The sequence below is a fragment of the Mastomys coucha genome, unplaced genomic scaffold (genome assembly GCF_008632895.1).
Source record: "Mastomys coucha isolate ucsf_1 unplaced genomic scaffold, UCSF_Mcou_1 pScaffold5, whole genome shotgun sequence".
Classification (NCBI taxonomy): domain Eukaryota; kingdom Metazoa; phylum Chordata; class Mammalia; order Rodentia; family Muridae; genus Mastomys; species Mastomys coucha.
The window spans coordinates 10,522,926-10,530,835 of record NW_022196911.1 but is presented as its reverse complement, the minus strand read 5'-3'; the positions used below and the strand labels follow the sequence as shown (position 1 = coordinate 10,530,835).

The 7,910-nt window shown below is 40.6% G+C and overlaps 1 protein-coding gene across 1 annotated transcript in view; it reads right to left on the bottom strand.

Moving 5' to 3' along the window:
• Positions 1-7,910, bottom strand: part of Pacrg (parkin coregulated) — a 447,145-nt gene that overhangs the window by 323,841 nt on the left and 115,394 nt on the right. The window lies entirely within an intron of this gene.

Sequence of the window (7,910 nt, the reverse complement as noted above, 5' to 3'; positions counted from 1 at the left end):
AAGCAGGGGCAGGGGACATTTCATATTCAAACTACAACAAGAGGAGAGTTAATTTCTCATTTCTTCACTCCTGGATATGCTTTATTTGATTTATTAGAATACAAAACAATTGTAAAAGAGCCTGTTCAAACATTGAATTTATGACAGTTTCTGAAATAATCAATATTCTTAATGTGAGGCAGAATGTGGCTGTGTACTGTCAGGAGCTCTGATGCATATGGGACGTGGAATCTGCTTGAAGTCAGAGCTCATTCCCTATAAAGACCGGGATCTTACACTGTACAGAAGAGACCTGGGAGGGATGGCAACCCTGCTCTTCCGATCCTAGTTGGACAGAGGGCAGCCATGATTGCCTCATGTAGCTATTCACTTTCAGACTTAGCTTCGGAGCAGCAGTTCTTATGAGATGTGACTGAGTCACTGAGAGTCTGCATGACACACTGGCTTTTCAGTCAGCTCATTTCTAGAAGAATGCTTATCACAGGCACATAGAGTACCAAGTCTTTCAGACTGGTCCGAGTAAAACATAATGTGAGATGTTTTAGTGCTTTTGACATAAGAGGGTCATCCTGGTTTGCTTCATTGTTGGTTTTGTGCCTGAACAGTTACTGGCGGCATCCCACTGTGATGTCTGAAGGCTAGGCTTTGCCGATAAATAAATACAATGGTAAACAGTTTACCAACTTTATGCCTCCCTGCTGTGACTAGATTATAAAACTGCACAGCACTGCTTCAAAAACAGTATAAGGAGGCCTTGCTAACCTGCAGGGATATACACATGACAGCCGAGGAAATAAAAGCAAGGGTTTTATAAATAACAAAATCTCACAAACTATGACAGGGGACCTACCGCTCCTGAGTCAATCAGCGCTTAATTGTGAGCAGGCATGAAACGGTGGTAACCCAGAAGTTAGCTTGGGAGAGAACAGTTCATCAGATACCTGAGAAATACCAGTCTTGGTATTTAGTGTCTTTAATTTGTTTTTCTTGATAACCACATAACACATATAGAGGAGCAGAAAGCAAATTGGGAAGAAAGCTTCCATTTAGCATTTGGTTTCGGAATCGCAATCTTAATCAGGCTTATATTAGCACTGTAAATGACTAAATTACACATTAAACTAGCTCTTGCAACTTTCCCTTCTGAATTGAGTAATTACGTTTTTGAATACACTAGTAGAATTGAGCTCATGACCTGGTGATATTTAGTCCTTGAGGCCAAGATCAGAATAACAGGAGATAATGATACTGAGTACATCTGGACATTCATCCTCCCAATGATCAGCTTCTCTTTCTGCAAACTGCCCTTGGAAATCATTCAGCATTGTGTAAATGTGGGGGCTCACTTAGCCACGGTGAGATGGGCACGGTGCAAGAAGTTGCTAAGAAAATGTGAATGCCCAGACATGCTACTTTTCTTAATAAGGTTTGACAAAAAGCACTCTTTTAAAATTACTGACTTATCTTTTTTGTCATGATGGTTTCTTGTACAGGTCCTACTATGATTTCCTAATGTATGCATACAAGTCTAATATGTATGTGCCTGCGTGTGTACATTCATTCATACTTTATAGTATAAGCATGGTTTGTTTGCTTTTTTGTTTTCAAACTTGCTCAAAAAATTGTGTCAGTAGATTAAGGCTATTAGGATGGTTTAGTGGGTGAAACATCTGCTGCACCAGTGTGGACCTGAGTTCCAACCCCCAGCAGGGAAAATGGGCTCTGGCTGAGAATGGGGACAGGTCCTGGGTGCTCCCAGCCAGCCAGACTAGTTGGAAATGGAAGTTTCAAGTTCACTGGGAGACCCTGTGTCAAAAAACCAAAGAGGGGACAGACAGAAAAAGACACCTGACATCAACTTCAGGCATCTATAACCACAGATGAGCATACCAACATCCGTGTGTGTGCATATGCATATACCACACAGAATGGGGTGACGGATGGATGGATAGAGGATAGGTTAGACAGCCAGCCAGCCAGCCAGCCTATGAGACATTAAGCTAGAGCTACTCAACCCAAGCATATGTTTTATAAGAAGCCAAAAGACTAGTTGAGTGGGAAAGAGAAACCTGAAGTGAGCAGTTCTTCAGTGATAAAAAGGATGTGGGGAATCGCAACCTAATACCCTCCCCTCCATCAAGTCTGGAGTCACTGCTTTAGTATCGAGTTATTGGATTTACTTGGAATAATCATTCTGTATCTATGAATTGAAAATATTTGAACAATGTATTTACTATATTTATTATGTTGGCCAAATCATTACCATTTTGGTTAAATCTTCAAAATTTTTACAATATCATTTTAGCTGTTTCAAATGCCAGTGTGCACTAAACAAAAATTTAGAGGCCCCAATCCACTGCTGTGATCTTGCTTGGATTTTGGTTTGGGCCACTTCTGGATGATATAGTCCTGAGTTTATCTATAAAATGGGTGCACATAATCATACTGGGTATAATTTCCATTAGAATAGATAAGTGGCCTCCAATATAACTGAAAACAGCAGGGTATGTGGTGCCTTAAGACTATGATCCTACCACTCAAAGCAGTCTGGAGACAGATGCAGGAAGTTCACAAGTTCAAGGCCAGCCTGAGCTACAGAAGTTTCTTATGTACTGCTTGAACAATACATTTACTATATTTATTTACACGGCTTGAAAGAGTAACAACCTTTCTACATATGCAGCATCGTGAAGGCCAACTGTTACCCAGACCAATAGATCTTTGCAACTTAAAATAGTAACCACAATCCAAATATGCTCTAATAAGAAAGGTGTAGATAATGTAGACATGACTTGTCAGGGTAGCTGTTCAATAAAGAGAGTATACAAAAAGATAATCACATATTTTATATTTTAATATTTAGAAATCCCAAGAAATTTGGAGTTTTCGAGCTAGCTTTTATTAAAACTTTACATTCACTCTTCCTTGGCTGGTTTGCCTGAAGTGAATACCTGCACCCACATTACCATGTTTAAATTTTCTTCTGGTAATTAACATTTTTGAAATTATGTTTGCTCTTGATTATATAATTATCAATTCTACTCTATTAACACATTGCGTGAGTCTTCAGATCTTGGCTTTTGTTCAGTTACATCCCAGCATCACATTCAATGACTGACAGACTGAAGCACCAATTAACTTTCACTAAGTTAAGAGTGATTTGGGAAGGAGGCAGAGGAGGAAGAAGAGGAGGAAGAGGAGAGAGAGAAAGAGAGAGAGAGAGAGAGAGAGAGAGAGAGAGAGAGAGAGAGAGGTGGGGCAGAGAAAGGGAAGGGAGGGAGGTAGGGAGGGAGGGGAGAGAGAGAGGAGGAAGGGAGGAAGAAAGGAAGAGAAAGGAAGAGAGAGAAAGAAGTGAGGGGGAGAGAGGGAGAGGAGAGGGAGGGAGGGAGAGAGGAGGGAGAGAGATGGAGGGAGGGGAAGGGAGAAAAAGGGAGAGGGGGAAGAAGGGAGAGACAGGGGGAGGGAGGAGGAGGGAGGGAGAGAGAGAGGGAGGGAGGGAGGAAGAGAGACAAGAAAAGAGCCATCAAGCAGCTACTTTTTAAGAATCTGATGACAAATCTGTCATAACTCTGCTGTCTACTACATCTGGAAATTTCTATTCTACTCTGTGGTGGCTCATGCCTTAAATCGCAACACTTGGGAGGCAAAAGTAAGTGGATCTCTGTAAGTTCAAGGTCAGCCTGGTCTGCAGAGCTAGCTCCAGGACAGATAGGGATACACAGAGAAAAAGGAAAAGAAAGAAAGGAAGGAAGGAGAGAGAGAGAGAGAGAGAGAGAGAGAGAGAGAGAGAGAGAGAGAGAGAGCAGTGGTAGTTTTAGTTCCAAAAGCAGGTGGCAGAAAAGAGCACATTCACAGAGTTTTGCATATGTAGAGGAAAGCATCTTGATGTATAACCAAGAGCTGTAAGAAAAGCTGCTGGGATATATGCCAACTGAAAATTAAAAATTAGCCCAGAGAGCTGCAATAGTCAAGGAACAGAAAGCAATACAAGTAGCACAATGCTAACTACCCCTTAGAACACTGAATTGCTGCCAGGCAGCAAGTTAATTGTTCTGAATACTCTCTCTGCATATAAGGATCAGATGAGTGAAATAGAGTTTTGTGGCACAGGGTCACATGATAGGAGATAAAGAAGCAGTTCCTTGCGAGTCCAGGGTAATAGAACCAGAAGGAGCACCCAGGCAGGCCTTCCAAAAGAAGACCCGCGTCTTCCTTCGAGACAAGGGGTTTCTATTATATTCTTACATCAAGTGTTCATTAATTTGCCTTATTTTTATATAAAATTGCATAGATCACAATCTCTAAATATAGCAATCAAGAAAAAAAAACAGTATATTAAATAATCACATAAAGTTCCAAATGGCCTCAAAATGACTCATGTCTTCAGGTAAATTTCTAATTACTTGCAAATTGCAATGTTTAATTAGTTTCAGAATGATAATAAAATGTTATAGAAGGATATTCTTTGCAGAAAATGTAATCTTATTTTGCATATGGTATTACTGAAAATTAACTTATCAAGAATCAGGCATCACAGTTTCTGGCTTTCCAACACTGAGACTATATTAAAAATAAATCTGTAACATCTTACAAACTCCTCTGAAAACATGTGAGGTATTAATTTTATCCTGGCAAACAAAAGGGCCTCTACAACCTGCCAAGGCTCCTTGGGACTCCAGTGTTTATCTTACCAAGGGCGGAGCACACAGTCCCCCTGTATTGTCTCAGCACTGAGCACAAAAATCATTCTCTTTTCTGACAATAGGCTGAATGCTAAGGTAAACATCAGAGAAATTAAATCTCATAAAGGAAGGATTGGCAAACTTGAAAGTAATAATGTACCATGGACTCAACATCTTTTTTTTCCTCTTATTCATTATTCCCAAAACACAAATTCCAGCCTTTTGCAGACAAGGCATTCTTCTGGTATAAAGTCAGAAAATATGTAGTAAGATTTTAATGACGGTTTTGACTGAATGAATCACAATATCATAGGATACTCTAAGCCTGGATAGACCTACAAGGTAATTTGTCTGACCTCTTCAACATCTGGGCATTTCCTTTTGTTACTCTTCAGTGCAGCACACATTCCTCCCCCCCCCCACCCCCCCGCTGCCCCCAGTAGCCCTTCTCTTTGATAGACCAGGAAAAGCCTCAGTGCGAGCTGCATGAGAAGATGCTAAGCACCGGATCTCCATTTCATCCTGTGCTGTGTAGAGATGACACAGACATGAGCCATAACTAAAGGGGCAGCCAGCCTAACTTAGGGCATTTCTATGTGTGCTGTGGTTTCTCATCAGCCTTCAAGGTTAATTCACTCAACATTAAAAGATCACAAAAGAGTTTGGTTTTAGGTTCTAGCACAAAGTTGGAAGAGTGTTGTCTTTCTTTATCAATAGCTTCAAGAGTTTATCTCTGGTGGTTTGATAGTCTAGAAGAGTGTTTTCCATGAGGGGAGAGGGCAAGCTAATCAGACTGTGTGAGCATGTGGGTGGGGAACAGACCACATTGTCCCAAGCTCTAAGAACAAGGTCCCAAGGGATGAGGCAGAGCCAGAGCATGTGCCAGCAGCACAGGATTGACTGAAAACTGAGAGCAAAAGCTAAATGCCAGAGGCTAGGGCCCCTCTAGACAGGGAAAGGTGGGAGAGCCTCATCTCTTTCTATTTCTTATTCTTCCTGGGGAGAGCCAGGTAGTGTTCCAGCTGCTAGGCATGAGCAACACTCAGAACTCGAACCTTATCCCTTATTTTAAATCTATTTACTGATTTCTTTCCTCCTTTCCAAAAATAATGTAAGGGAATTTAAAAGTCATAGCTATACTAAGAGTCTGTGTGAAAGCCAGGTTTACAGAAGAACTAACTATACAGGATAAATCACGCTCAGGAGAGCCATTTACCACAGACCCAAAGGACATCACTTATCAGTGCCAGTGAGTGGCCTGGGGAGACAAGCAAGTGCAGACAAGAAGGACAAAAGAACTCCAGTTGCTGCATCTCTAACATGTGCAGCTTTTGTGGCGATCATCGGAATAGGCAGCGTCTTTCACCGAAACTATGGCCACGTTTTCTGCCCACAAGTATTTTCATGTTTCATTCACCCGTTTGTTAATCCATCTGATAAATTAGATCAGAAGGAAATAAAGGGGGGTGTGTGCTCATTTAATTGCTTGGTATTAAGATAGGTGGGAAGCCAGTGCTAGGTTCAGCCTTTCATTGCAGAGTGTTCCCCACATCTCCCAGGCTGGCTTCTGAGCCTTAGTAAACAACATATAATTTAGCATTTCTTGCGTTTGCTTCATTACTGAACATGAATCATAATGTTATAGGTCTGTAACATGAAGTCCTTGCTACCAAGTCACTGACCCAGCAAAACCTCCTAAGCTGGTTTTTGAAAACAAATCCTTGCTGTTTTGTTTCCTAGAGACTTCAGGCTCCAAATGTAGAACAAAAAGAAGAAAAAAAAATCTAGTTAATTAAAGATTCTATTTCGCTGTGTTCCAGTTAATTTGAGCCTTTCTAAATACTAATTGCATGAGGCAAGTTAAACGTATTCTAGAGAAGATAAGCCTTTGTGAAATAAACTTAAGGAGTCTTCAAGAAATAAAAAACAGTTTTAAACAATTGAAATGATGGATGGTGTGCTTCCATGTTCTCAGGATCGTATCTTGAGGCCGAGTGGGCAGAATTATGGATCTGGACAGCCACAATTGAAAGTGTTTTAAATTTATTTTAGAAACTTTAACACAGTCAATGTAGTTGCAATTTGTCATCTGCATTTTGGAAAAAAACAAAACCAGAAGCCTGTTTTCTGCTGTGACACATCCAATCCTTTATGAGAAACTTTAATGTAATTCTTTCATGGTGGTGAATTCCTACAGGTATAACCATGCACAGGTAACAGAGAAAGGATCAACTTGAGAATACTACTACCTTCTCTGTATGCCCAGGCATCTTAGCAGAGGCCCCTCACGTCTGTGGCTATGCAGGCAGACCCTGAGCAAAGCCCAGTGCCCTTCTTGAAGAGCACTCAAACAGGAGCGTGCCATGCTCCAAAGGGAGCGTGTTCCTCATGAGTGCAAATACTCACCTACCATTTAGTAACTGCTTCAAGATCTCTTGCCCTCAAGTGCAATACTAAAGATGTTTCGATTGTCAACAAAAATTGGCAAAGGTTAGATAGAATTATTCTTTGGGCATGACAAGAAAACAAGACAGCATAGCCCTTAGGTCAGTCTGTATAATATAGTGCGAACTTGCCTAGAAGCAATGCCTAGCATATGTATCCAAAATGCAGGAACACGAACAATTAGAGGCAGAGAAGCCCCTGCACTGAGACCTCTACTATGAACAATGGCTTTAAAGGCCACTGTGGTTAGGACAATGAAAGCTGGGCTTTCTATCATACGGAAAGCATCGAGGGCCAATCTAATTTGAAATTCAAGGACTAAAAGGAAAGATATATTTCATTAACATTTTTTCTTATGAACATACATAGAAAAATGGGTAGATTGGCAAGTAGAGAGACCCCTCGACCACCAGTTCCCCACCCCCAGACCACTCTACTTTATTTTGTAACTATTAGTAGATCTTTATACTCTTGGGATCAACAAGATACTATATGCCACATATCAGCTCCTTGAAGGCTCTGTATCTAAAAGGCATCATTAAACAGGCAGAGACTAGGTAAGTATTTGTTTATCTCAGAGGGTATTTTTCTCCCTGTTTTCTGTAATAAATGAATTTTTCTTTAGCATATCTTTCATGCCAAGTTATGATTTCATGATGGAAATTAGCAATGAAAGTGTTAAATTGTTTATTCACCTAATGTGTAAATGTGTAAATGACTTCATAAACTGTCAAAAGGCAACGTGGCATGCAACTCAGAGGGAGAAGAACAAAAAGCTAAAAA